Consider the following 25,715-nt stretch of genomic DNA (forward strand, 5'->3'; position numbering starts at 1 on the left):
GTGTGACTTTGGGTATATTTGCACTTCTGGGCTTCAATTTTCTTCTAGGCTAGACTTTAGGAATAGCCAGGGCTGAAAAGACTGCCCATGTGGAGCACTGTTATAACCTCATGTGCTCAATGAGATGGAAGTTCTCGGGAATAATCTGCCCAGTGGAGAAGGAAAGTCAAGGGCACAGGAGCTGAGAAATCCCTACCTCTAGTCCAAGTACAAGTGGGTAGATGGTGGTGGTGTTTTGGGAAGCAAGGAGAAAGTGCAGCCAACAAGCAGACAACTGAGAGTGGAAGGCCTAGAGATGAGTGGCTGCAATAATGGTGGACTGCCATCCCAGAAACATCCCTTTACTATGCTGCAGGATGCCCCAGTCCAGCTGGATTAACCCTCTAGATGTGTCAAGGCACATTCATAAAGGCACGTGTTCCTCAGGGAAAAGGCTATGGGATACCCTGCATGCAGCTTGCTCTCTGCTGCCATCACACAGCCAACACCCAATATACTCACCCCTCTCTTCCACCAAAGAAAGAAACTGAGCTACATGTAGAGATCACAGAACAGGGAAGACCTTAAGATCTTCCTTCTGGTTACAAGGCTGCTTTATACCAGGCCTTTCCTTGCCTTCAACTGTGAGTCCCACATCACTTGTTACATTAGATATAAAAGCTGCACTGTCTCCAAGGGGAATGCTTCTTAACTTATTCTGCACAGCAGAAAGAAAAGGTCCAGCCCTTAGCAAGACACTCAAGTAGCCTAAAACCCATGAGCACCAGAGGCTCCCAGATTTTATCAGCAGACATTTCAAATCCTCCTTTGCTACTCAGTCTGAAAGAATACTCTCTACATGGCTCCTGGAAGAGCTGTCAATTCCAGAGGCTCTTTGGTGTCACACTGCCAGCCTCTGCTTTTTCCACTAGCTCAACCACTTTGGTCAGGTAATTATGCCCCTTACCCTAGGGAATTCTTCCAGCAGTTTTCTCCTTCCATATGGATCTTCCCATGATTTAGAGAAATAATAGAGGAGCTGCCCTTTTAAAAGTTGCTTTTTCAGTTTCAGGAACAGAATTAACCCACCCAATTAAGTTTGCAGATGCTTAAAATATGCTGAGATTTCCCAAAACACCACAGGTGTAACAGCGCTACTCTGAAGGGCAACTTAAACACAGCAATCCTCATGCTGCCAGAACATGGTCCACTAGTTTTTTAATGCATCTTTCCTTACTGGTTGCTAGATTAGACTGAAAATTTTTAAGGATTTATCTTGATGACTTAGAAAAATACATGTCATTTCTCAACTTGATTCAGGTAGTACACGATCATAAAACTGAGTAAGTCTTTTAAAAAACAAAATTCCACAGATCACATTGTAGAAATTTCAGGATACACTCCCAGGTAACAATCAGGGAATCTTCAACAGTTCCAGGATTGCTCCAACAGCTCCAAAATAACCCTCATGTTCTGAAAAAAGTGCTTTGAACTGTCTCTTGGACCAATAATCCAAAGAATATGCCAAAGCTGCATGGCAATGGTGTTAATTCTCAAAAAATTTTCAACAAATACCACCTGGTTAATGTTATGGAAGCTACAGCCCAGCCTGACAATTCAAACCTCTCATAATCTTCTCCATAAATATCTCACACTAGTTTATCCACTTTGGTGCTACCTCCACAAGATACCATTTCAAGAGCTTCTTCAAAAGTGGTACAGCCAGTAAGAAGACACAGAGACCAAAAAAATTTCCTCCTCTAAGACTTGTGCCTGTGACCCTCTTGTAATTATCTTTGGAGTACACTGCTAAAATGCTAACCCCTGAGCCAATGTTTACCAGAAGCAGAGGATGTGGGTTTTTCAACTCAAATGGTAACTTCTGACATTTTTCAGAATCAGCAGGATTTTCAATGTAATAGCACTGTGGTAGTCCATTGAAACCAACTAAATCAATACATAAAATTCCTTGGATTAAGCAGTCTAGTTCATGCAGTTTGCAAAGCTGAAGACCGCCTATCTTTGCATCCACACAGAGTCAGGGCCTTCAGCTCCAGGTGCAAGTCCCTAATGCTCCTGGACCCATAAGTCACATTGGAGGTCAAGTACTTTCAAATGCTTTGAAGACTCTCCACTTCTTCCTCTTCTTCTTCAGCAGTGATGTCTTTGGGTTCAAAATAAACAAGCCTGACAAGGGTTCCACCAATATCCAAGCCAAACCATAGAAAAAGCGGCTGCTTTTTCTGGAGGCTTTCGACCTCTGAGCCAGAAACCCAGTCAGAGCCTCTGTAGGAGTTGAGCCTATGGGGCCTCACACCATCTGTTGACGCCCAACAGCAGGCACTGACAGGCTGCTCACCAGAGGCCACAGTGACCCCTGCCTCTGCCCTTCGGAGCCTGTGGGCGCTGGCTCCCCAGCCCAAGAGGGTGAGGTGGAGGCTGCCCTGCCATGGTGCTCCAGGGGCAAGTTGATCTAGCCGGCCCCCATTGGCAGCCCCCACCTCTGCCCCCCTACCAGCCAGCCCCCCTAGGGCTGCAATTCTTTTGCCTCCTCAGAGGTAGTCCTGCCTGAGCCTCTGGATATGCTTTGATGAGGCAATTGGACCTTTTCTCCTTTCTTCCATCTTCCACATGCTTGTACCTGAACCCTCACATATTCTGTCAGCTGTATTTTTGTTTTTGCATTTCAAGGTCAATGCCAAATTAATTCTTTACCTGAGACCCATCTTTCATATGTTCCTTATAGGTTGATCCTCAAAATTGAAAATTAGTGCTTTCCCAAATTTATATTGTCTTTTTAACTAACATTTACTGCATAGTCAAATAATGTCCAACAATTACATTTCTTTTTATAGATTTAAGGTTATGATCTCTAGAATCCTTGGAGAAGAATGTTCTAGTGCGCAAATTAAATAAATTCTCTTTTATCATTTCAGAAATAAGTTAAGATGATGCTGTATTTTAATGGGATTTTTTTTTTGTATCATGACTTATTTTACACAATTTTTGTTGTTTGTGTTTCCTGAAATTTCTATTTGTCTTTCTTTTACTTTTACTGAGAGAACATTTCTTTACTACATCATGGATATCACACATTTCCATAATTATTCTAACGTAGACCACATTTCATTTTTGTTCTTGAAAACATTGTATTTGGGGGCCAACTGGCTTCCTATTCTGATTTAGATTGTTTAGCAAAATCCATGCACAACTCTCAATGTGGAATTTTTTTTTTTTATTAATCTTCACTCCTAGTTCCACTTCCTCATATTCTACATCATTATTGGTTTGTACCTCACTTCTCTGGAATATATCCAAAGGCATACTGAACAGAAACAAACAAATAGAAGGGAGATGAAATTTCTGAGCACTTGCAATTTTGAAAATGTCTTTCATATGCCTTTATGTTTATTTATAGTTTGGTAGAGCACAATGTTGAGAGTCAAAACCAAGTCAAGATGGCACCTGGCACTTTGCCATGGGGAGTGGTTTGAGAAGTAATGCCAGCAAGCCATTAAAATGATGCAGATTTCTTAATGACTGACTGCTGTGTCTAATGCTGTTAATTAAGTTAAGCTTGTATAATCATTAAGATGATGGGTATTCCTTATTAGTTGACTGCTGTATCTAGTTTAAATTAATTAAGTAAAGCTGTGTGTAATTAGTTGGGTATATATACTTCTCTGACTCATAATAAAGTGGCTCCCGTTGTATCAACCTTCACAAGTTTCTTGTAACCATGCACCCCCCACCCCACCCGAGTTATTTTGCCCAGCCAGACTTTGACAGATGGTGGCCTGTATGGGGAGCCCCGGGACACTCAGGGGTAAGTGAAAAGGAAAAGCTGCCCATCCCTAGAGATAGGACGGGAGCAAATCTTTTCATCCCTATAACTAGATAGGACAAGAGGAAGAATGGACATTTTGAGAAAATGGAGAGGATTAATACAGTATGTTTGTTTCTTGTTTTGTCTTGGTTTGTTGTATTGTCTTTGTTACGAAAATCTGGAAGGGGTGTTAAGTAAATTGCTAAGGGAAGGAGCCACCCTAGTGGAACCAAGAACAGTTAGGGCAGCACAAAATTGTATATTCAAAGTTTTTTCCTTCTCAGAATGGTGAATACATTCTTTCATTCTCTTCTAGCACAGAGTGTTTCTAATAAGAAGTTTGATGCTAGTTTATTATTGTTTCTTGGTAACTGACCTCTTTTTCCTCTTTTTTTCTAGAGACTTTAGAAAAAATCTACTTTTCTTATGTTTATTGCAGCACTGTGCACAATAGCCTAGATATGAAATCAACCTAAATGTCCATCAGGAGGTGAATGGATCAAGAAAATGTGGTATGTACACAATGGAAATTCTATTCAGCCATAAAAAAGAAGAAAATCCTGCCATTTGCAAAAACAGAGATGAGCGTATAAGGCATTATGCTCACTGAAATGAGTTTATTACAGAAAGACATATTCTGCAATATTCCACTTCCAAGAGATTCCTAAAATAGTCAAATTTGTAAAAGCAGAAATATAATGGTGGCTGCCAGGTACTGGGGGAGAGGGAATGGGCAGTTTGTGTTCCATGCTAGAAAGTTCCAGTGAACCAGGATAAGTAAGTTCTAGAGATCTGCTGTACAACACTGTGCTTGCAGTGAACACACTGTCCCACAAACTTAAAATGTAGTAAAAAAGGTAGACCTCATCTTATATGTTCTTACTACAGTAAAATATAAGGATAAAAATAAAATTCTTTCTGTAATCATTTGGTGTTCTAAAATTTCATGGTAACGTGACATGGTCTTTTTTTTTCCCTTGGTACACATTTATCCCCTTTATTAAGAATAGTTATGTCCTTAACTTTTGAGGAGATCTCTCTATAATTCTTATCATTTTATTCTTTCTTATTTTTATTTTTTCTCTATTCTTTAAAAAAAATTTAAGTATTGATTATTTTTTATTTGTATTTGGACACATTATCTTTATTTCATTCTTATGTGGTGCTGAGGATCGAATCCAGGGCCTCACACATGCACCTCAGACATGCTAGGCGAGCACTCTACTGCTGAGCCACAACCCCAGGCCCAACATTTTTTGTGTGTGTTTGTGTGTGTGTGTGTGTGTGTGTGTGTGTGTGTGTGTGTGTTTGATTCTAGGGATTAAATTCAGGGCCTTGTGCATGTGAGGCAAGCACTCTACCAACTGAGCTATATCCCCAGCTATTTTTCTTCTCTATTCTATTTGCTGGATGTTTTAACTTAAGGATTTATTTTCTTTGTTTCACCTTCTCTGAGGCTCTCTTTTTCTAATCTTTTGATTTATGTTCTAAAAGGGGTCCTAGTCTTTGTCTTTCAACACTTCAATTTTATTTGGGGGGTTACTGGGGATTGCACCTAGGGGTACTTTACCACTAAATTACCTACCCAGTCCTATTTATTTTTTTATTTTAAGACATGGTCTTACTAAGTTGCTGGAGCTGGTCTGAAACTTGTGATACTCCTGTATGAGCCTCCTGCATCCCTGATATTACAGGTATGTGCCACAAAAACTGGCACACTGACCCATGAACTTTCAGTGGATTTTTTAAATTTTAGCAATCATATGCTTAGTTTACAAGACTTTCCTTTTGTATATTATTTCGATCTGTGTGTGGGGGGTACGGTGAGGAGTAGGATTATCTAGGGCTAATTTTGTGAAAGTAATTAATATATTTTCAAATTTCTCTAAGAATACAAATTTAAATATTTTAGTTTTTTTCCTATTTTCATAAGCCTACAATCTCTGTTCTTCTTTCTTGATTAATAAATTTTGGATTTGTTTGTTTATTCTGCTTATTTTCTTTGTCTTTCAACACTTCAATTTTATTCAGGGAGTTACTGGGGATTGAACCTAGGGGCACTTTACCACTAAAGTGGATCTTTAGTTGTCCATCATATTTAAGAATGAGACTTTCCTAGAGAGCTTTTCGGACTTTCTTACTATAGAATATATAGGTCTTTCCTCCTACAAGTTAAGTGTCTGTCATGGGAGCTTCATGGACATGGGAAGGATAATTAATTATGGTAATGCTGGTTACCAAAATAAGCCTCAAAACTTTATTGGTTTTCTATGATATTTGCTTGTTTCTCAACTGCAGCATAGTTCAGATGTTCCTGATTCATGGGTGGCTTTTCCTCATGTAGTGACTCAGAGACCCAGGCTCTTTCAACTGATGCTTCAGCCATCTTTGACCTTCATGGCTTCTGCTTCTTGCTGGCACAGGGTGAGTGAGAATGTGAAAAGGTACTTTTTCTTTCTTTATTCCTTCCTTTCTTTCCCACTTCCTCCCCACCACCCCATCATCCACTGGGTAAAGAACCCATGGCCTCACAAATGTTTAGCATGTGCTGTACCATTGTGCTACATCCCAGCTCCACAGTTGCTTTCTTAAAAGCCCTGGCCTGAATGTGACACACACCACTTCTACTCACATTCCATGTAGTTAAATAGCTACATCTGGATATAAGGGAGGCCAGAAAATGAAATGCACAGTCTGGTAGTCCCTTCCCAGAAAAGCATCAGGTTAAGGAATGAGAAAGTCAAGTTCTTGTTACATAGCTAAACACAGCTTTTTAATATATATATATTTAAATTGTGGATGGACAAATACCTTTATTTAATTAATTAATTTGTTGATTTTTATGTGGTACTGAGGATCAAACCTAGTGCCTCACACATGCCTGATAAGTGCGCTACCACTGAGCCATAACCCTAGCCCCAGCTAACCACAGTGATAATAAACAGATTTACCCCTAGTTTCCTTAATCTTGGGGTTCGAATGTTGATGACTTTTAGTTTTGCAGGGAGAGGTTTGAAACTCCAAAGAAGAAGGCAGAGGGCTTTACTGAGGACATTGATGTCCGTCCTCAGCATACCTAATTCTCCTCAGTTTATTCTGTTTTTAAGAAGAAGAAAACTTATTTTATTTTTCCCAGACGTGAAATGCTAGTTGGTATTTCATGTATTTAAAAATGGCAGAGGAAGGCAGGAAGTATATGCAGACAACGGGTGCCACATATGCTAGACCCACTTTTAAACAATTTTACCATTTTAGCCTCTTAGCTCCCTGTCCTTAAAGGCACCTGAAAACTGAGCCTGAAGTTTCTTTGGGTTTCTGCCATGGAGACTTATCTCTCCTACACTAAAATCACTTCCTGCATATTCCATCCTGCACTGGCAATTCTCCTACTGCTTTCCTTGGTGTTCTGAGTTAATTCCCATTTATCATTAGGCCTTAGAAAGGTAGAGAAAAAGAAGTCTGCTGCTGGGTCTTGAAACGCCTAAAGTTTCCTTGCAGGAATGTTTCATGTATTCAACCACAGTTTGATTTGGGTATATTATCTTTAAAAGGTCACTTCTCTGTCTGCTCAATTGTTTTAAAGCATGTTCAAAACTAGCAGCTCAGACTACTAATTTGGGTTTTCATCAGGGAGCATGGCTCCTAGAGTCTCTCATCCTCTGCCTACCAAAAGGCCAGAAGGAGGGTGATATTTGAAGTGTGTTCAGAGGACATTTGTTTCAATTCTTTAACCTCTATTCTTCAAATAAATTGGAACAATCATTGGCCTACTCTTAGCCATAACTACCTTGAATGAGTTGTGTTCAACTTTATGACATTCATTTTAACAAAACAAAATAGTACCCTTATTAAGCCTGTTATTGTGATTATTTTAGGAATTTTTAAGAGACATTATCTGCTATCTTTATCTTTCAGAAAGATTTTTTTCAAACATCTCTTTGCTACAAAAACTTGACTTTTTTTCAAAACCCAGATGCATTCCCTTTTTTCTAATAATGAGAATTGTACAATTCATTGTAGAGTCATGTGCTGAATGCAGATGCTTTGATCAACAAAACAAACCATATATGTGGTAGCTAGAAGATACAGCTTAGTGTGTAGTGGTGCTATGCCACCTAGGTTTGTGTATGTGCACTCTGGTGTTCACTCAATAACATTGTCTAAGGATTTGTTTTTTAAAATACATTCGTGTCATTAAGCAACATGATGGCATTTCCCTTTATCATCTTTTTAAAGTTCTTTAGTCTTGATTTTATTCTCTGAAAACTCTAAAAGTGTATCTAAGATCATGTGAATTCAGGGCTGTGGTTGTAGCTCAGTGGTAGAGAACTTGCCTGGCACATGTGAGGCACTTGATTTGATCCTCAGCACCACATAAAAATAAATAAATAAATAAATAAATAAATAAATAAATAAATAAATAAATACAGGTGTTGTGTCCATCTACAACTAAAAAAAAAGGAAAAAAAAGAAGATAATATAAATTGAGGTAGAACTGGGTTGGTAATTTGTTTCATACTTTACCTGGCTGCAATTCTCAAATGGGGACAGGCTAAAGGTGTGAAGGGTGAAGAGTGCTCTGTGATTGTTTAAGACTTTTTAAATTTAATATATGGTACAATTTTAACATAATTTTTTTCTTATACATTTTATAAATGTAAACATAAATTAAAATACACATTAACTGGAAATCTACTTGAGAAATTTGTGGGTTTTTTTAACCTTGAAATAATGTGACCATAATTCTTACATAGTAGAACTTTTTTGGACTCTACTTATAGTAAGATTTTACTATATCTTCCTTTACTTATTAATTCTACAGGGTTAACAAAATGTACACATTATTTGTTGACAATGATCAGCATACATTTTATGTTATACATATTTTATATTGAATGGGTTATTTTATTATATACTTCAAAACTCCTGTACAAGATAACATAAATAACATGAATATGAAAATAAAGTAAATTAAAAAATTTAGTTGAGTACATTTTGGTATGTATCTATTTTGAATATAATATTTTTGGTACTCATTTCCATAGAGAAAATACTTTTTTTTCTTTTAAAGTTTTCTTTGAAGACATACAAAATAGCCTTACTATTTGTAGTGAATTGAAGAAGGAATCTGCAAAATTCATGTCCATTGGAACCTCAGAATATGATCTTGTTTAGAAATAAGGTCTTTGCAAGTGTAATTAGTTAAGATGAGGCCACAGAAGATTAGGATGAGCCCCCAAATCCAATGATTGGTGATCTCATAAGAAGGTCATGGGAAGACAGAGAGACACCTATAGGGTGAATACCTCTTATGACAAAGGCAGGGATTAAAGTGATGCAGCTAAAAGTTAAAGAAAACCAAGGATTGCTGGCAACAACCAGAAGTTAGAAAAGGGGCTAGAAATAGAATCTTCTCTGAGCCTTTAGAAGCAACTCACTCTGTCAACACCTTTATTTTGATCTTCTGCCTCCTGAATTAGGACAGAGTAATTTTCTATTGTCTTAAGTCATGGGGTTTCTGGTAATTTGTTACAGAAATCCTAGGAAACTACCCTAGCTCAAATTTAACACATCTCCTTCTGTGAATACTTATAAGTTGAGCATTTACAGGAGCTCCACAAATAACTGCTAGCTGATAACTTTCCAATTGAGAGTTAGCCTACTCACTGGTACCTAGAGGAGTATTTCCACAGTAATCTTAAAGAAAACATTATGATGAAGAAAAGCCATTTTTCTCCTTCGTTTTCATAGAAAACACACTGAGGATTAATATAAAATGCTTTAGAGTAATTTCAAAAGCTTTGATCACATAAATATTTTTATATTAATTATAGTCAAAGGAGATGACGTAAATGAAGGTTGTCAAATTTTATGTTGCAAAGAGATGCTACTCACAAGTAATTTGAAGAATTTTTTTTATTCTTCTGTCAAAACCCACAGCTGGTGCCCATATTGTGTTTTATTAATTAATCTTGGAAAGATACCAATAAGAAAAAAGTGATCTACAATACTTATGAGAAAAAATAAGATTAAATGTATTTTCTTGAATGATGAATTTTCATGATTTTACAACATGAAGAAAAAATATAAAAAATGTTAAATGCCACAGGAATAAATTAAAATTATTATTTTTAAATAATATTTTTTAGTTGTCAATGAACTTTTATTTTATTTATTTATATGTGGTGATGAGAGTTGAACCAGATGCCTCATACCTGCTAGGCAAGTGCTCTACCACTGAACTACAACCCCAGCCCCACAAAATTATTATTTTTGTCAAGTCATGAGTGTATTTTATTCAGAATGAGTTTTCACAATTTGTATATTCATAGTTAAATGTGTCATTGAGTATGGGAAAAAAAAAAAAACACTTGGTTGAATAAATTACTTTTATAGAAAAAGGCCTACAACATGGTCTACAGAGGCTTACTCAAGCTATCATTTTGATGTTCTGTTGCCCTCTACTGATCAGAGAGACAAATTACAGTTAGTCCTTTTCTCTACCAAAGTTGATTTATTTTCTACGGGTAAAAATTAATAATAAAAATTAAAAAATGTGTTCATTTGCTTAATCAACTACTTAAGTTCAGAAATAAATAGATAATACTGGAAATTATAATACATAAATTCATCTGTTTATGTCTGTGTAAACTCCTCAATGGTAGGGACTCCTTTTATAATCTTCATATTCCTGGCAGCCAAAATACTGTTTAGCATGGTATTGTACTCAATAAATGTTAGGTAAAAAAAATGCTGAGGCAATCTGTGCAATTATTCATGTATTCATTTATCATTTTTATGAAATTCCTTATTATAAATATTATTACCATATATTTATAAAATTAGTAATTTTTTTTCTAATATATTAATTCTATAAAGAATTAAAGTTATTTTAACATCAATATTACTCACCATTTCAAACCCTTTATTTGTAGATATTTTGACTGTGGTTTTACATGGGTACTTTTGTGGCTATGTTATTCTTTTTAGTTAATTGGAGATTTTTTGCTGGTTAGTTAGGATCAACTGTGGGAGGCAGAAAACATGAAAATACTAGTGACTTAAGATCTGAGTTTGTTTCTGTTACACACAAATCTATGTATATCAGGTCTGACATGAAGTTTCCATTGTCCACAGGATCCTGACTCCTTCTGTCTTATAGCTCTGTCATGTATCAGCCACGTGTACTAAGTGTTACGAAGAGACACAGAGCCTCTGTGAAAGTGCATTAGGACGTCTGTATTCCACATCAGAGTGGAGATTGGCATATGGGTATTCTGACAGAAGATGTGACGTAATTGTCCATTAAAACTGTATAAGATTGGTGTGCCGAATGCTTTTTTATTATTTATTTATAGAGAGAGTCTTCATAATTTGCTTTAGGACCTCACTATGCAGAGTCTAGCTTTGAACTTGTGATTCTTCTGCTTCAGCCTCCCAAGCTGCTGGGATTATAGGCATGTGTCAAGGCTGGTGTGCTCAATTCTGAGCTACATGATGCCCACTAAATTTCAGAAATTGATATCCTATAAATTCATAGCCCCAAATTGGTACACATAGGGCCCAAATATCTTGTTATTTTTTTTTTGTTGTTGTTACATAGCCTTCTCATTCTTCACAGTAATGATCTTTAATCTCTTATTTCCTCAAATTTCTGGTCCTCACATTCTGTTCTTCTGATACTTTCTGCTTTACATTCTTACATCCTCATTTTTGCCATAGTTCTTCATTTTTCATTTAAGAAATAAAAGCTACTGAATGGGCCCTTTTTCTGCAAGGTCATCTTTTTTTCTACTATCATATCTCCAAACTCTCAATAGAGTTTGCAGCTATTTTGTTTTCCTTTTTTTGCATTGAAGGAGGAGTATCTACAGCCAAAGTCAGCTACAGGTGTGAATACAGAGAATTGGACTTTCTCAAGAACAGGGTTTTGAAATGAGTAAGAAAAATAGATTATAGAGCAGCGAATAAAGGGATATGTAAGATACTGATTAAGATGATGGATCTTGAAATCTAAGTGGGACTAAAAAGAGAAATGAGGACATTATGAAGTGAGGACTGTGACAATATGGAAACATTAATAAATTGTAGGTCCCATGAGGTCCTTTTCTTTGACTATTATTTGTCTTCTTATTGATTTATAGAATTCCTTGTGTGTTCTGAGCACCATCTTTTGTTGGTTGTAAGGTTTGTATTTTCATTCTATCTGTTGGTTTCCCCCAAAATTTTATGATATATTTTGATGCGCAGATGTTTTAAACTTCACCAAATTTATATTTTATGATTTGTTTTCTATGTTTGAATTTAGAACTCCTTTTCCATACTGAGGTTTTAAAGGTTTAATTTAAATATAGGAGATTAAAATTCTCCTAGAATTTAAAGGTTCACCTTTTTACATTTAGATCTTCACCTGAAATGTACTTTTATTTCTAGTCCTTAATGCTCATTTACTGATTTCTGCCCCATCAATTCATCAAAGTTGCTTAAAAAAACTGCTGATGCTTTTTTTTTTTTTTTGCCAAATTCAGAAGACACAATTGAGGAAGGTCTCCAAATTTCCTTGTTCAGCTACTCTGAATGTGTGAACATATATTTATATATTGTATACATTTGAATTTGTCAATTCATGTTACATATCAGATGCACACACACATGCACACACACACACACACACACACACACACGGATTTTGTTTAGATACATACACACGCATATATATTCATATATATGTAATACACATGCACACACACACACACACACCCAAGCAGAAAACAACATTAGGACTTATTTGGTATTATATGTGCATATATATGTCTCCCTTTGCCCAGGAGGACCACATGGAAGCTTATTTACAGCAACCTTGATTTTGAGCACTACTGAATAAAACAACCACCTCATAAACACAACCACTCAGCCAGTTTAGAGGCTGAATAAATATGTGTGGGACTCTCCAGCCAAACACAACTAGGGGGAACAATGTGGTCCTCAGCTGAGACCTGAGTGGCCTCAGGATGGACAGGGCCACAGCCTCCTGACCCCTGCGTTCTGCCGGCGGTTGCAGCACTATGGAGGCCCCCTGATGCCTGCTACCCAGCTACAGGGCTGTGGCTCTCCTTCCTTTTCTGGTTCTTTGGCACTCTGCCACCACGCCACGCGATGGTGTGGGGCTTTCTGCTGCCCGTGGTGGCCAGGCTTGACTAGGACGAAACCTACCGCGTTTTTGAAGAGCTCTTCCTTCAGCTGGATGGTCACGGATATGGGATGGTGGAGGTCGAGGAACTGCCAAGAGTCCTGGAAGCCACGCGCATCCCTCTGATGGAGAACAGCAAGGTGGGGCGTGGTGGCGTCTGGATGGCAGGGGGCTGGGGTAGGCCGCTCGAGGCCTCTCCATCCTTCCCAGCTCTCCTCAGGGCCTCAGACGTTCTTTTCCAGTGATTAGCTTCCTGTCAATGATGGGGCTCTGGGAACACTTGGTGCAAGTTCATGTTCTATTAGTGAGCTGCTCTGTGAAATGCACAGGGAACCTTACTGTTCTGCCTGAGGGGCCAGCACCACCCAAATACATAGAAGGAAACAAGAACAAACTAAGCCAGTCGAGGGTCCCTCCTGGTGGCTGATGATGGATCATCCAAGTGCTCTCCTCAAGGGCATCCCAGCTTGAAAACTGGGGCCTGACCCCTGCAGAGGCATTGCTCCCAAGGCCCCATCCCTGGGCAAGTGCTCAACAGGGAGAAGGAGCATGTCTTGGGGCTTTCCCATGTGCAGTCGCCTTTTTGCTGATGCAGGGAGGGGACAGTAATTACAACCACAGATTTTCAGTTCAACCATATACTAAAGACATATCTATACTATAATACTGTACACTATAGTATAGAATTGTCTTAAACAAATGACAGTATAATTACTATTGTATTTTCAGAGACTTTTCATTTCTATAGCTGTGCGTTTAACCAGTTGACCCAATAAAGTAAAAACAAAAACAAAAACAAAAAAAAAACAGACTTTGTTTTACTTTAAGCTTCTGTAAGAGACTACATGGCCCAATGGGCAGTGTGGGAGAGGTTGTGGGGATGCAAATATGTTTAAAATAAGACTGTGACACCAGATTTTGTAGAAATATTGTTTCAAGATAAGAAACAGAATTAAATTCAGAAAGAGAAAAGAAATAATGTTTAATAAATTTCTCTCTGGAAGACTTGAATTAAATGATGGATGTGAAGGCAAGGGTCTCTGAATCAAACAAAAAACATTTTAGCATAGTAACAGTCAACATTAACTGTATTATTCTTAGGATTTACAAAGTGCATGCTAGAGAAAATGAGATAACTATGTAGTATGAATAATGCTATATCACATTTTACTTATGGAAATTGATGGTTTGTTCCCTAAGGCCTATCAAACAACAGAGATGGCAGTGTTAATAATAGTATGCATTGGTTATACTGGATTCTGGAAGGCCACGGTTTCTTTCTAGTTTTTCTGCATTCACCTTTCATTATACAAATCAAAACAAACAAATAACAACAGCAACACCCTCCCCAGTGGTTATATCATTCTTCCCGACTGAATTTAGCCCTAGAAACTAACAATAACATTTATCTTTTCAGCAAGAGCTGGATACTCTCCTCCTCTTAATCAGGCTGTCTAAAGTTAGTGCTGTCTTCTGTACCTCTTCCTAAGGGATGACTTGGTTCCCCAGCGACATTGGCATTGTTTTTGAACATTTTTAAGATCCTGACTGTGTGTGTGTACATGCACATATTTATGTAAAGGGCCAGGAATATTGCTAAACATGTCATAGTGCACAAGACAACAAAGAATTACCTGAACCTAAATGTCAATAGTATTGACATTGAGGTACCCTGACTTATTTCAACTGCCAATTTTTAGTACACCTTGCTTCTCCCTTCCAATAGATGAACATAACAATTACTTCACTGGCTACATGGAGGTTGCCTGAACAAACCTCTTCAGACTTTTGGATCTCTCATAGTTTATTCAGTTGTAAAATGGGGATAATAATGGTGCTTACCTCTTAGGATTATTTTGATGGTTAATGAGCAAACATATGGAAAATGCTTAAAATTGCTTGCTGAGATTTAAGCAGTTAATTAGCCTATATATTAAATATGTCAAGTATTAGTTTATCTTTATTTATGCCTGTGCTTGCTTTCTTTTCTTTAGTCTCAGGGAGTGAAGTGTTTCTTCTCTTTTTCAACTTTGGTACTTCTTGGCCTCATGTCCTCTTATCTCCTTTAAAAGAGGAAAGGTAAAACTTTCTTTTGTTTTTCAATGCTTTTGGTGTGTTTTTTTTTTTAACAGTGCTGAGTATTATACTGAGGGGCTCTCTACCTCTGAAATACATTCCCATTTTTTTTCATTTCTTTCTTTCTTTTTTTCTTTTTTGGAGAGAGGGTCTTTCTAGGTTGTCCAGGCTGACCTCAAACTTCTTATTTTCCTGCATTAGTCTCCTGAGTTGCTGAGATTATAGGAATGTTCCATGGTCCCTAGCCAATTTTCTTTTCTTTATCCTATATTTTCAAATTATTCCTGTCTCATAACAATGATTCTCTCTTGACTCTGGCTCTCCCATCTTTCCCTTTTCCCCTCTCTGATCCACTTTCAGTCAAGGTCTTTGACAGAGCAAGGTCTACACTTTCTGTCTTATTTCCCTTACTCCATTTATCTGATTCTTTGGTCCCAGGCTTGATCACTACCAGGTTCTGACTCAATCTGTGCAAGCTTTGCATTTCATCACACTAGAAGCACATCAGAGTAGGTACCCTGAGTGCCCTGCGTACACCAGACATCCTAATTCTCTGTGCCTTTCTTGTGCACACTCCAGCCGACAGGACACCTTGTATGGGGGGTGCACAGGTACCATTAGACTAGAACGTGCCAAGTGGGCAAGTTCATTCTCGGTCAGTCAAGGCAGCACAAGATAATTTCTCAACTATTGGTCTTGGGCATGGCTGACTACAATCATAGCATCTCTCCACACCATTTTAATGCCTGGTAAAGGTCCCTGGAAGACAGCTGCTGCAAACTCACAGGCTTGTGTTGGTACAATGCTCAGAGACATAGGTTCCTACTGGACACTTGTCAAAGGTAAGTACCTGGCCAGTGGCACAGTCAACCTGGTGGTATGTGCCAGTGAGACTTTGAACCTTGGGTTCTGGCTGAGCCATGGTGGTGGTGCTAATGAATCTAAGTAGGAGAAAAGAGCCAGTGATCATAGGGGCTCTAATTCCACATGCAATGCAATGCGATGCGGCTGCATTAGGCGAAGGTGGTGCTGCTGCTCGCAGAGGTACCCAAAGCTGGGAGGGGTGTCGTTCTCAGGGATGCCCAGGGCGGGGCTTGTGGCTTCATGGTAGCTGGATTCCATGGCTGCTATTGCCCAGCGCCATATCCACCGCCACCTCCTGAGACGGGAGCCCATCTACCTCCAACACCCCTGATGCACTGCGGCAGCCAGGCAGCCAAGCAGAGAAGGAAGGTGGCAAGGGAGGCACTCAGCACCTGCCAAGTTCTGTGGCTGCCCGGGCTGGGAGAAACAGCCTCGGCTGCAGCCTGGGCCTCCAGGTTCACTCCTCAGACAGCGGCTAAGGAGAACCAGGGAAGAGGGCTTGCCCAGAGAGAGCAAAGGGACAACTTTCCATAGCAAAGCCTCCAGTCACTACCAAACACGATCCTCTGCTGCCCAGACCCGCAGGCGAGGGACTGTCTTTTCTTCTTTAAGTTAAATATTTCTGGTATTTTGTCACTTTGAACGGAAGCTAATTAAAACAATATCTTATAATCACTTTAGAATTAAGGTTCTGTTTTACTTTCTTAATCTTCATTAGCATCAATCCTATTCTTGGTCCTTTGCTCTTATTATCTTATATATTTTCATAAATTATATATAAATTTTAGAACCAGCCTATTTAGTTACATATACATAAGCATACACACACATATACTCCCTTTTTGGATTTTGATTATAATTTGTTAAATGTGTAGCTTGGTTTGCTGGTGAATTGGCAAATTTATAATATTAAATTTTCTCTCATAAACATTACATCTTCATTTATTTAGATCTTTTTTTTTATTTTTACCATGAGCACTTATTAATTGTAAAAGAAAAAAGCAATGACAGTTCCAGGGGATGAGTGGCTACCATCCTCCTAGCACACAGCAGCACAGTCACAGGGGAGTCAGACTCTTGTATTCTGGACACATGGGGGTGCACCAGGGACAGCCGAGGCGAACCACTTTCTAGATGTTCACTGGATCTTATACTTGTCCCAATTCTTTTCATGGTCATAGGGCTTCCAGCAGATGGCAGGGAAGATGTGCTTGTTTTTCTCATAACAGCTCCTCAGAACCACCTTTCCCGCATGAGACTCATACTTTTCCACAGTGGCATTGCTGAGTATCCACCCATCATCATGAAGATCAAAGTTAAAGAGTGGCCAATTCTTCCCACTTACCTTGGTAATGATGAAGTCAAAGAAACTGTGATGATGGGGAATGATTAGTACTCCTTAATGTACATGAACTTCTCAACCCCTGCTGACCTGAGCTCACTGGAGTCTTCACGCAGGATCTCAAGTGCCTTCTGGAGAAACTGCTGCATTGTATTGCCCTTTTTCATTTTGACTGTCTGCTGGTGTCTGCAGCCAGCCCAGTAATTGAAGGTGATTTCAATCTCTTCACTCTTAATCTTCTCCTGCTTGGCTTCCCACGCCTGCTACAGCTCTTCCCGGAGACAATTTTCCACCTCCTTCCTGTCTTGGTCAGGCAAGAAGCCGGTGTCCACATCTGGGTTCTTCCCCAATTTCTTTTTCTTTGTGGTGATCTCTTCCCTTTCCAGCTTCTCCTCATGCATGGTCACCTCTTCCTCCTTTTAACCCCCCTCCTCTTCTTGCTCCAAGGTGAAGGGCAGGCTACAAATCTATTTCTTGGTCTCCTTCTTGTACTATTTTCTCGCAGCTTCTCTAGCTTTAGCTGTAGCTCCATTGACTGCTCCCTCTTGGCCAGCTGCTTTTCCTGCTCCTTCACCAGTGCTTTCTGTTAGGCTTTCATGTAATTCAAGGTCACAATGCCGAAGGTGGTGGACTTGAGCTCTGCCTTCACAGCATCATAGTGTGCAGAGAAATTCTTGTCAATGTTAGCTTTCATTATGTTGTTTTCTGTGACCCGCTGCTTCCTTTGCTCCATCTGCTCCTGCTGCTCTTCCCATTTTTTCATCAGATTTTTTGCATGTGCTGCCTTGCTTGGGACACCCTTGTATTGAGCCTCGATGGTGGCAGAGGTGTGAGCAGTGGCAACAACTGTGACAGCAGCCCTGCTAAATCTTAGATTTTTATTAACAGAAGGGAATCAATACTGAAAAATGTCCATTGGCAGATTTCTCAGTGAAAGCAGTTACAGCAGTGTGACAAAGGGCTACATCAGACTGCAAAGGGCTATTAAATGAAAGGGAGGTGAGGAGATGAGGTCTGTTATTTTTTTTATTGATTTAGAAATATTGAGATAAATAAAAAGAACAAATGAGGAAGTCTAAATATTCTTTATTTTTTTAATGATAGGTGAGCTTTGAGGAAGAATATCTGTCAGAGAAGGACATGTTGCACATGATGCAGAGAGAGGGGGTGGCTTATAGCCAACTGGGAGGGCTTGGAACGAACATCTCAAGATGTGTGTGTGTGTGTGTGTGTGTGTGTGTTTAGGTGGAAACTACAGTTTACACATGGTAAATAGAAAAGACCTTGAAGATGACATTTGAGTAGATCTGAAGGAAGTGAGATGGAAAACTCGATGAATTCTGGGGGAGAGCTTTCCAGACAAAGAAAATAGAAGAGATTGGTGCTGAAGGGGGTTTGTAATAGAGTTAATGAGAAAGAGGATGCTAGGAGGTGTGTGATTGAAGAGGTAACAGGCCATATCACATGAAGACTTGCAGAAAATTGTTAGAACTTGGACTTTTACTGATATATTATTGAATGGTTTTAAACAAGTGTGTGACATGATCTAACTTAAGTTGTAACACCCTCACTCAGCTGGTGTACTGAGAGTAGCTAGGGTAAGGAAAAAATCAAGGAGAGCAATTAGGATAGTTTTACAGCACAGACAAAATTTGAGGGTGGCTTGTACTAAGATGGAAGAAGTAAGAACTGTTTGGATAATTGATATATTTTGAAATGGTGACAGGATTTACTTCTGGGTCATGTGTATGATACAAAATAGGGTAGTCAGGAGTTTTGATATGAGCCCTTAGAAGACTGGGGCTGCCATGTAGTGGGATGGACAAGATTGTGAGAGAAACTGGGATAGGAAAGAGTGAATATCAGAATCTAGTTTTGTTTTTGTTAAGTTTCAGATGCTAATCTGACATCGAAATAAAAATGTCAAGTAGGAAACTTGAACTAGTAACCTGGAGTTCAAAGAAACACCCTAGCTATAGATTTGTGAGTTGTTACTTTCAGAAAGTCTCTAAAGCCATTAGCCTGGGAGAGATGACCAGGGAGAGAATACAGTATACTGAGTCCTAATATTTTCCAATGTTAAGAGACAGGGGAAATTGGCAGAATCAGACAAAGTGACCCAGAAAGAGCAACTAGAGAGAAAAGGGGAAACCAGTAGAACACTCTGTTCTTGAAGCCAAATACATATGACAGTTTGGGAAGAGATAGTTCTTTCTGTCAAATGACTCTGAGAAGCTAAGACAAGAACAGGGGATAGACCACTGGATTTAGCCCTGTGGAAGCCATTGGTGGAGTAACGGTGGTAAGATTTTAGTGGGTTCAAAAATGGCAAGGAGAGATTGGAGACAAGGTAGATAACTATTGATGAAGTGTTGCTGCAAGGGCAGAGACAGTAACAGAGTGATAGTGGAGAAGGTGGGGACAAGAGTCTTTTTGTTTTTATTTATTTATTATTAAACTGCTTTAGCACTCATGTTTTGGGAAGAATTGGGATGACTTGAGGCCTGAAAATGAGTGTTAGAAATTGAACTGGTGGCTTGAGGAGATGCTATATGATTAGCAATAATCCCTGAAAAAAATGAGGACAGAAGTTGGCTGAGACAAAAATTTAAAACCAAAATTAGTAAAGCAATGTATCTTGCTGTCTTTTCTCAAATTCTTAATTTCATTTAGTAATTTGAGAAATTATTTGATGAAAAAATTTTTTTTCTTCTGAGGTACAGATGATTGAACCTAGGGGTGCTTAATCATTGAACTTTATTTTCAGCCATTTTTTTTTGTTTTATTTAGAAACAAGGTCTCTCTGAGGCTGGCTTTGAACTGGCAATCTCTCTGCCTCAGCCTTCCAATCCACTGGGATTATGGGCTTGTGCCATTATGCTGGCTCTGATGGCAATTTTTAAAATTCATAAAATGGGCTTGAACAGTATCATCTCAATGGGAATTATAATTACATGGCTATTCAGATTTTTTTGACATTTTGGATATTAGATATTTCAGATCCATAAAAATGGAAATTGTCTTTTAAGCTCTGCAACCACAAAGGGTATTTGTCAGCATGACTCTATTTCTAGAGAGATTATCAATGAAAAGAAGTTATAAAATTCCAGCTCCTGGAACTGCTCTGGCCCAGGGCTAAAGAACTTGTGGAAACTGCTTCTTGGAGCCTGCTCCTATCAGAACATATACCAAGCCCGGAGCAGCCAAATTCCGGCTCCCGGAACTGCTCTGGCCCAGGGCCAAAGAACCTGTGGAAATTGTTTCTACGTCTGGATCCTGCTGAATTCTGTGGAGGTAAATACCAACCAAGCCTTCATAGGCAGTTGCCACAGGATTGAGATGAGGCTTATTATGGCCGGTCATGACTCACCCGTTGCTTTGGTCACCCGGCAAAGGGAACAAAATGCTGCCATTTGCATGGGATACCAACATGGCAGAGTTCTGAGGTCATCAGAAAGCGGTGGAGGAGATAACTTCATCGATACCAGCAGCGACAAAAACAGTTGGTCTCCTGGTAAAGAAAGTGAGTCACCTATACCCAAGTTTCTCTCACTTTGTCATCAGGCCAGAGAGGCAGATCAGAGCCGCTGCCTGCCCTCAGAACAGGCCCAGCGACCCGCAGGCGTGATAGTCACATCACCCCAATTGGAGTAGGGGCAGAGCAGAGCGGCCACCCGCGAACACAAGGTAAACAGACCTGCCACCGACCAGCAGAACAGGCCTAGCGGTCCTCGGATGTGGTAGACATGTCACACCAATTGGATGAGGGGCAGAGCAGAGCCACTGCCCATGCCTGCAAGGTAGGCAGACCTGCGACCAACCAGCAGATCAGGCCTACCGGCCTGCTGGCGTGGTAGACACGTCACCCCAATTGGAGTAGGGGCAGACCAGAGCCGCCGCCCACGCCTGCAAGGTAAGCACACCTGTAGCCGACCTGCAGAACAGGCCCAGGGGGCCACGAACGTCATAGACATGTCACACCAATTGGAGGAGGGGCAGAGTAGAGTCGCTGCTCGCACCTGAAAGGTAGGCTGACCTGCGATCAACAAGCAGAACAGACACAGCGGCCCGCCAGTGTGGTAGGCAGATCACCCCAATTGGAGGAGGAACACAGCCATCCCCCGCCCCTGCAAGGGAGACTTATCAAGTATACAAATGCAATATAAATATATAGGGAGAAAATTTCAAAAACAAAAGTGTTTCACCAAGCAGAAAGAAATGCGAGAAGTATGAAAAGACAAGGAAAGAAATGATCACAAGCAATGCAGGTCAACTCGACTTTAGAAGAGGTAATAGCTGCAGCAGATGAAATGTCAGATAAAGAATTAAGGATATACATGCTTCACATAATCTGGAGTCTCAAGGAAGACATTAGACAGCAAAATCAGAAAATGAAAGATCACTTTGACAATGAATTACATAAACAAATCCAAGAAGCAAAAGATCAACTATACAGGGAGATAGAGGTAATAACAAACAAACAAACAAAAATCCTATAAATGCAGAAAGAAATAAACCAACTTAAAAACTCAATTGAGAATACTACCAGAAGAGTAGAACACATAGAAGATAGAACATCAGACAACAAAGACAAAGTATTTCAACTTGAAAAGAACATAGACAGATCAGCAAGACTGTTAAGAAACCATGAGCAGAACACCCAAGAAATATGGAATAACATAAAAAGACCAAACTTAAGAGTCATTAGAATACAGCAAAGTAGAGCTCCAAACCAAAGAACTGAGCAATCTATCCAATAAAATAATACGATAAAACTTCCCAGAATTGAAGAATGAGATAGAATCCAAAATCCTAGAAGCCTACAGGATGCTGAATGTGCAAAATCAAAAAAGATCCACACCTAGACACATTATAATGAAGATGCCCAACATAGAAAATAAGGAGAGAATTTTAAAAGCTACAAGAGAAAGGAAGCAGATTACATTTAGGGGTAAACCAAACAGGATAACAGCTGATCTTTCAACACAGACTCTGAAAGTTAGAAGACTCTGGAATAATATATTTCAAACACTGAAAAAAAATGGCTTCCAACCAAGAATCGTGTATCCAGAGAAATTAAGCTTCAGGATGGAAGATGAAATTAGAACCTTCCACGATAAACAAAAGTTAAAAGAATTTGCAGCTAGAAAACCATCTCATCAAAACATCCTCAGCAAAACATTACAGGAAGAGGAAATGAAAAATAACAATGAAAACCAACAGTGGGAGGTAGGACAGTAAAGGAGGGAAATAATAAAAGAGGAAAACAAACCATGTTTAGTAATATAAATAAACAAATAGGGCTGGAAGAACAAACTATATCTCAATAATATCCCTAAATGTAAATGGCTTAAACTCACCAATTAAGAGAAACAGGCTAGTAGAATGGATCACAAAACAAGACCCAACAATATGCTGCCTACAGGAGACGCATTTGATAGGAAGAGACATACGTAGACTGAAGGTGAAAGGTTGGGAAAAATCATATCACTCATTTGGACTTCAGAAACAAGCAGAAGTGTCCATACTCATATCAAATATAATAGATTTCAAGCCAAATTAAATCAAAAGAAATAAAAAGGGACCCTATATACTGCTCAGGGGAACCATACACCAACAAGACATAACAATCATAAATATATATGCCCCAAACAATGGTGCAGCTATGTTCATCAAGCAAACTCTTCTCAAGTTCAAGAGTCTTATAGACCACCATACAATAATTATGGGAGACTTCAAAATACCTCTCTCACCACTAGAGAGATCTTCCAAACAAAAGTTGAATAAGGAAACTATATAACTCAATAACACAATAATAAGCTAGACTTAATTGACATATATAGAATATACCACCCAACATCAAGCAGTTACACTTTTTTCTCAGCAGCACATGGATCCTTCTGAAAAATAGATCATATATTATGTCACAGGGCCATTCTTAGACAATATATAGGAGTAGAGATAATACCATATATCTTATCTGATCATAATGGAATGAAACTGAAAATCAATGAAAAAAGAAAAAAGAAAAAATCATGCATCACTTGGAGAATGAACTATAGGTTACTGAATGATCAATGGGTTATAGAAGACATCAAGGAGGAAATTAAAAAATTCTTAGAGATAAATGAAAACACAGACAAAACATATCAGAATCTATGGGACACATTGAAAGCAGTTCTAAGAGGAAAATTTATTGCTTGGAGTTCATTTCTTAAAAAAAGAAAAAACCAACAAATAAATGATCTCATACTTCATCTCAAAATCCTAGAAAAAGGAGAGCAGAACAACAACAAAAAAAGTAGAAGGCAAGAAGTAATTAAAATCAGAGCTGAAATTAATAAAATCGAAATGAAAGAAACAATTGAAAAAATTGACAAAACTAAAAGTTGGTTTTTTGAAAAAATAAATAAAATTGACAGACCCTTAGCCATGCTAATGAAGAGAAGAAGAGAGAGAACTCAAATTACTAGCATACGGGATGAAAAAGGCAATATCACAACAGACACTTCAGAAATACAGAAGATAACCAGAAATTATTTTGAATCCTTATACTCCAAGAAAATAGAAGATAGTGAAGGCATAGATAAATTTTTTAAGTCATATGATCTGCCAAGATTGAGTCAGGAGGATATAGACAACCTAAACAGACCAATATCAATTGAGGAAATAGAGAGAACCATCAAAAGACTACCAACTAAGAAAAGCCCAAGACCAGATGGGTATACAGCACAGTTTTAAAAAACCTTTAAAGAGGAACTAATAACAAATACTTTTCAAGCTATTTCAGGAAATAGAAAAAGAGGGAGAACGTCCAAATTCATTCTACGAGGCCAACATAACCCTGAGTCCTAAATCAGACAAAGACACTTCAAAGAAAGAAAACTACAGACCAATAGCTCTAATGAACCTAGATGCAAAAATCCTCAATAAAATTCTGGCGAATTGGATTAAAAAACATATCAAAAAATTGTGCACCAAGATCAAGTAGGATTCATCCCTGAGATGAAAGGCTGGTTCAATATACAGAAATCAATAAATGTTATTCACCACATCAATAGACTTAAAAATAAGAACCATATGATCATCTAGATAGATGAAGAAAAAGCATTCGACAAAGTACAGCATCCCTTTATGTTCAAAACTCTAGAAAAACTAGGGATAACAGGAACATACCTCAATATTGTAAAAGCAATCTATGCTATGATTCAGGCTAGCATCATTCTGAATGGAGAATAATTGAAGGGATTCTCTCTAAAATCTGGAACAAGACAGGGATACCCTCTCTCACCACTTCTGTTCAACATAGTTCTCGAAACACTGGCCCCGATGAGTTATTTAATTAGGATTAGGGAGGTCAGGATTTGATTTCATCTGATTCCTGGGCCCAGGTTCTGTCCCCTCCAAAATTCCAAGTTATGATACATGTATAAGAGTACTTATTTTCTGCTTCAGGTATTATGTGGAAATGATCAGACTTTCACCATTTCCACTATAGGTCAAGATGTAAAACAAAACTCTTTTAAATATGTTTTATATATTTTATATTTTTTTGTTAAGTATAGTTTGACTGAAGATAACGTAGCCATCCACTAGATCTTGAACTCTAATGAGACTCTGAAATTATTGCCAATTAAATAGCTTCTAGCTCACTGGTAGTTTGTTTGATTTGAGTTTGCCATAGCTAAAAATATTTATTAGAATTTGAAAAAATATTCCTTTTGCATTCAATATTAGATAAATAAATTTCAATTGAAAATATGGTATATTTAAAAATTGGTAATGTAAAGATTGTCAAAAACATGATAATCTAGTTATTTTTAATTTATAATTGACAATATAATGAGATATTTAAAATTGTATTGTTTGGTAGAGGACAATATATGAGGAAAGTCTGATGCTGATTTACTAAATGCTGATTTACTATGGAGCTGAGATATGTACAACATTCCTTAGATCTTACGAGGAGATAGAACTTTCATTTGAGATCATCTAGTTGCTATTTATTTTCTTTTAACAGGGAATTGATTTAGCCAAAAGATAAACTTTTCAGGATATCATTGATGAAGAAAGAAGACCTGGCCAGTTGTGGAAATACCTGTTCGCCTGGGGCATAGCTGGTACCTGTGCTTGAACATGCACAGCACCATTGGAACGTCTAAAAATCCTGATGCAAGTGTGTTGCATGGCTCATGTGTATGTTTATGAGTAACATGAATAATATGTGATGCTTTTCAAAGAGAAGATTTTAGACAGGTCAATACTATTCTTTTAATACTCTCATGTGCAAACTACTTTATTGCTAGTGATCTGGATTCTTTTATTCAGTAGCTTCCAGGTTTTGAACTCATGTTGAGGTTACAAAAACCTAATGATATACTGTTTTTTTTTAAATCCATACACAATTTTTATGGATGGAAATTGATATGTTGACAAAT

General features: G+C 38.4%; 2 pseudogenes; both read right to left on the bottom strand.

Moving 5' to 3' along the window:
• Positions 1 to 1,385: 1,385 nt before the first annotated feature.
• LOC144367748 (pantothenate kinase 2, mitochondrial-like) lies at positions 1,386 to 10,492 on the bottom strand (annotated as a pseudogene).
• A 6,581-nt stretch (positions 10,493 to 17,073) lies between these two features.
• LOC101956342 (protein FAM50A pseudogene) lies at positions 17,074 to 21,251 on the bottom strand (annotated as a pseudogene).
• Between the last annotated feature and the right edge of the window lie 4,464 nt (positions 21,252 to 25,715).

The sequence above is a fragment of the Ictidomys tridecemlineatus genome, chromosome 11, assembly GCF_052094955.1.
Source record: "Ictidomys tridecemlineatus isolate mIctTri1 chromosome 11, mIctTri1.hap1, whole genome shotgun sequence".
Classification (NCBI taxonomy): Eukaryota; Metazoa; Chordata; class Mammalia; order Rodentia; family Sciuridae; genus Ictidomys; species Ictidomys tridecemlineatus.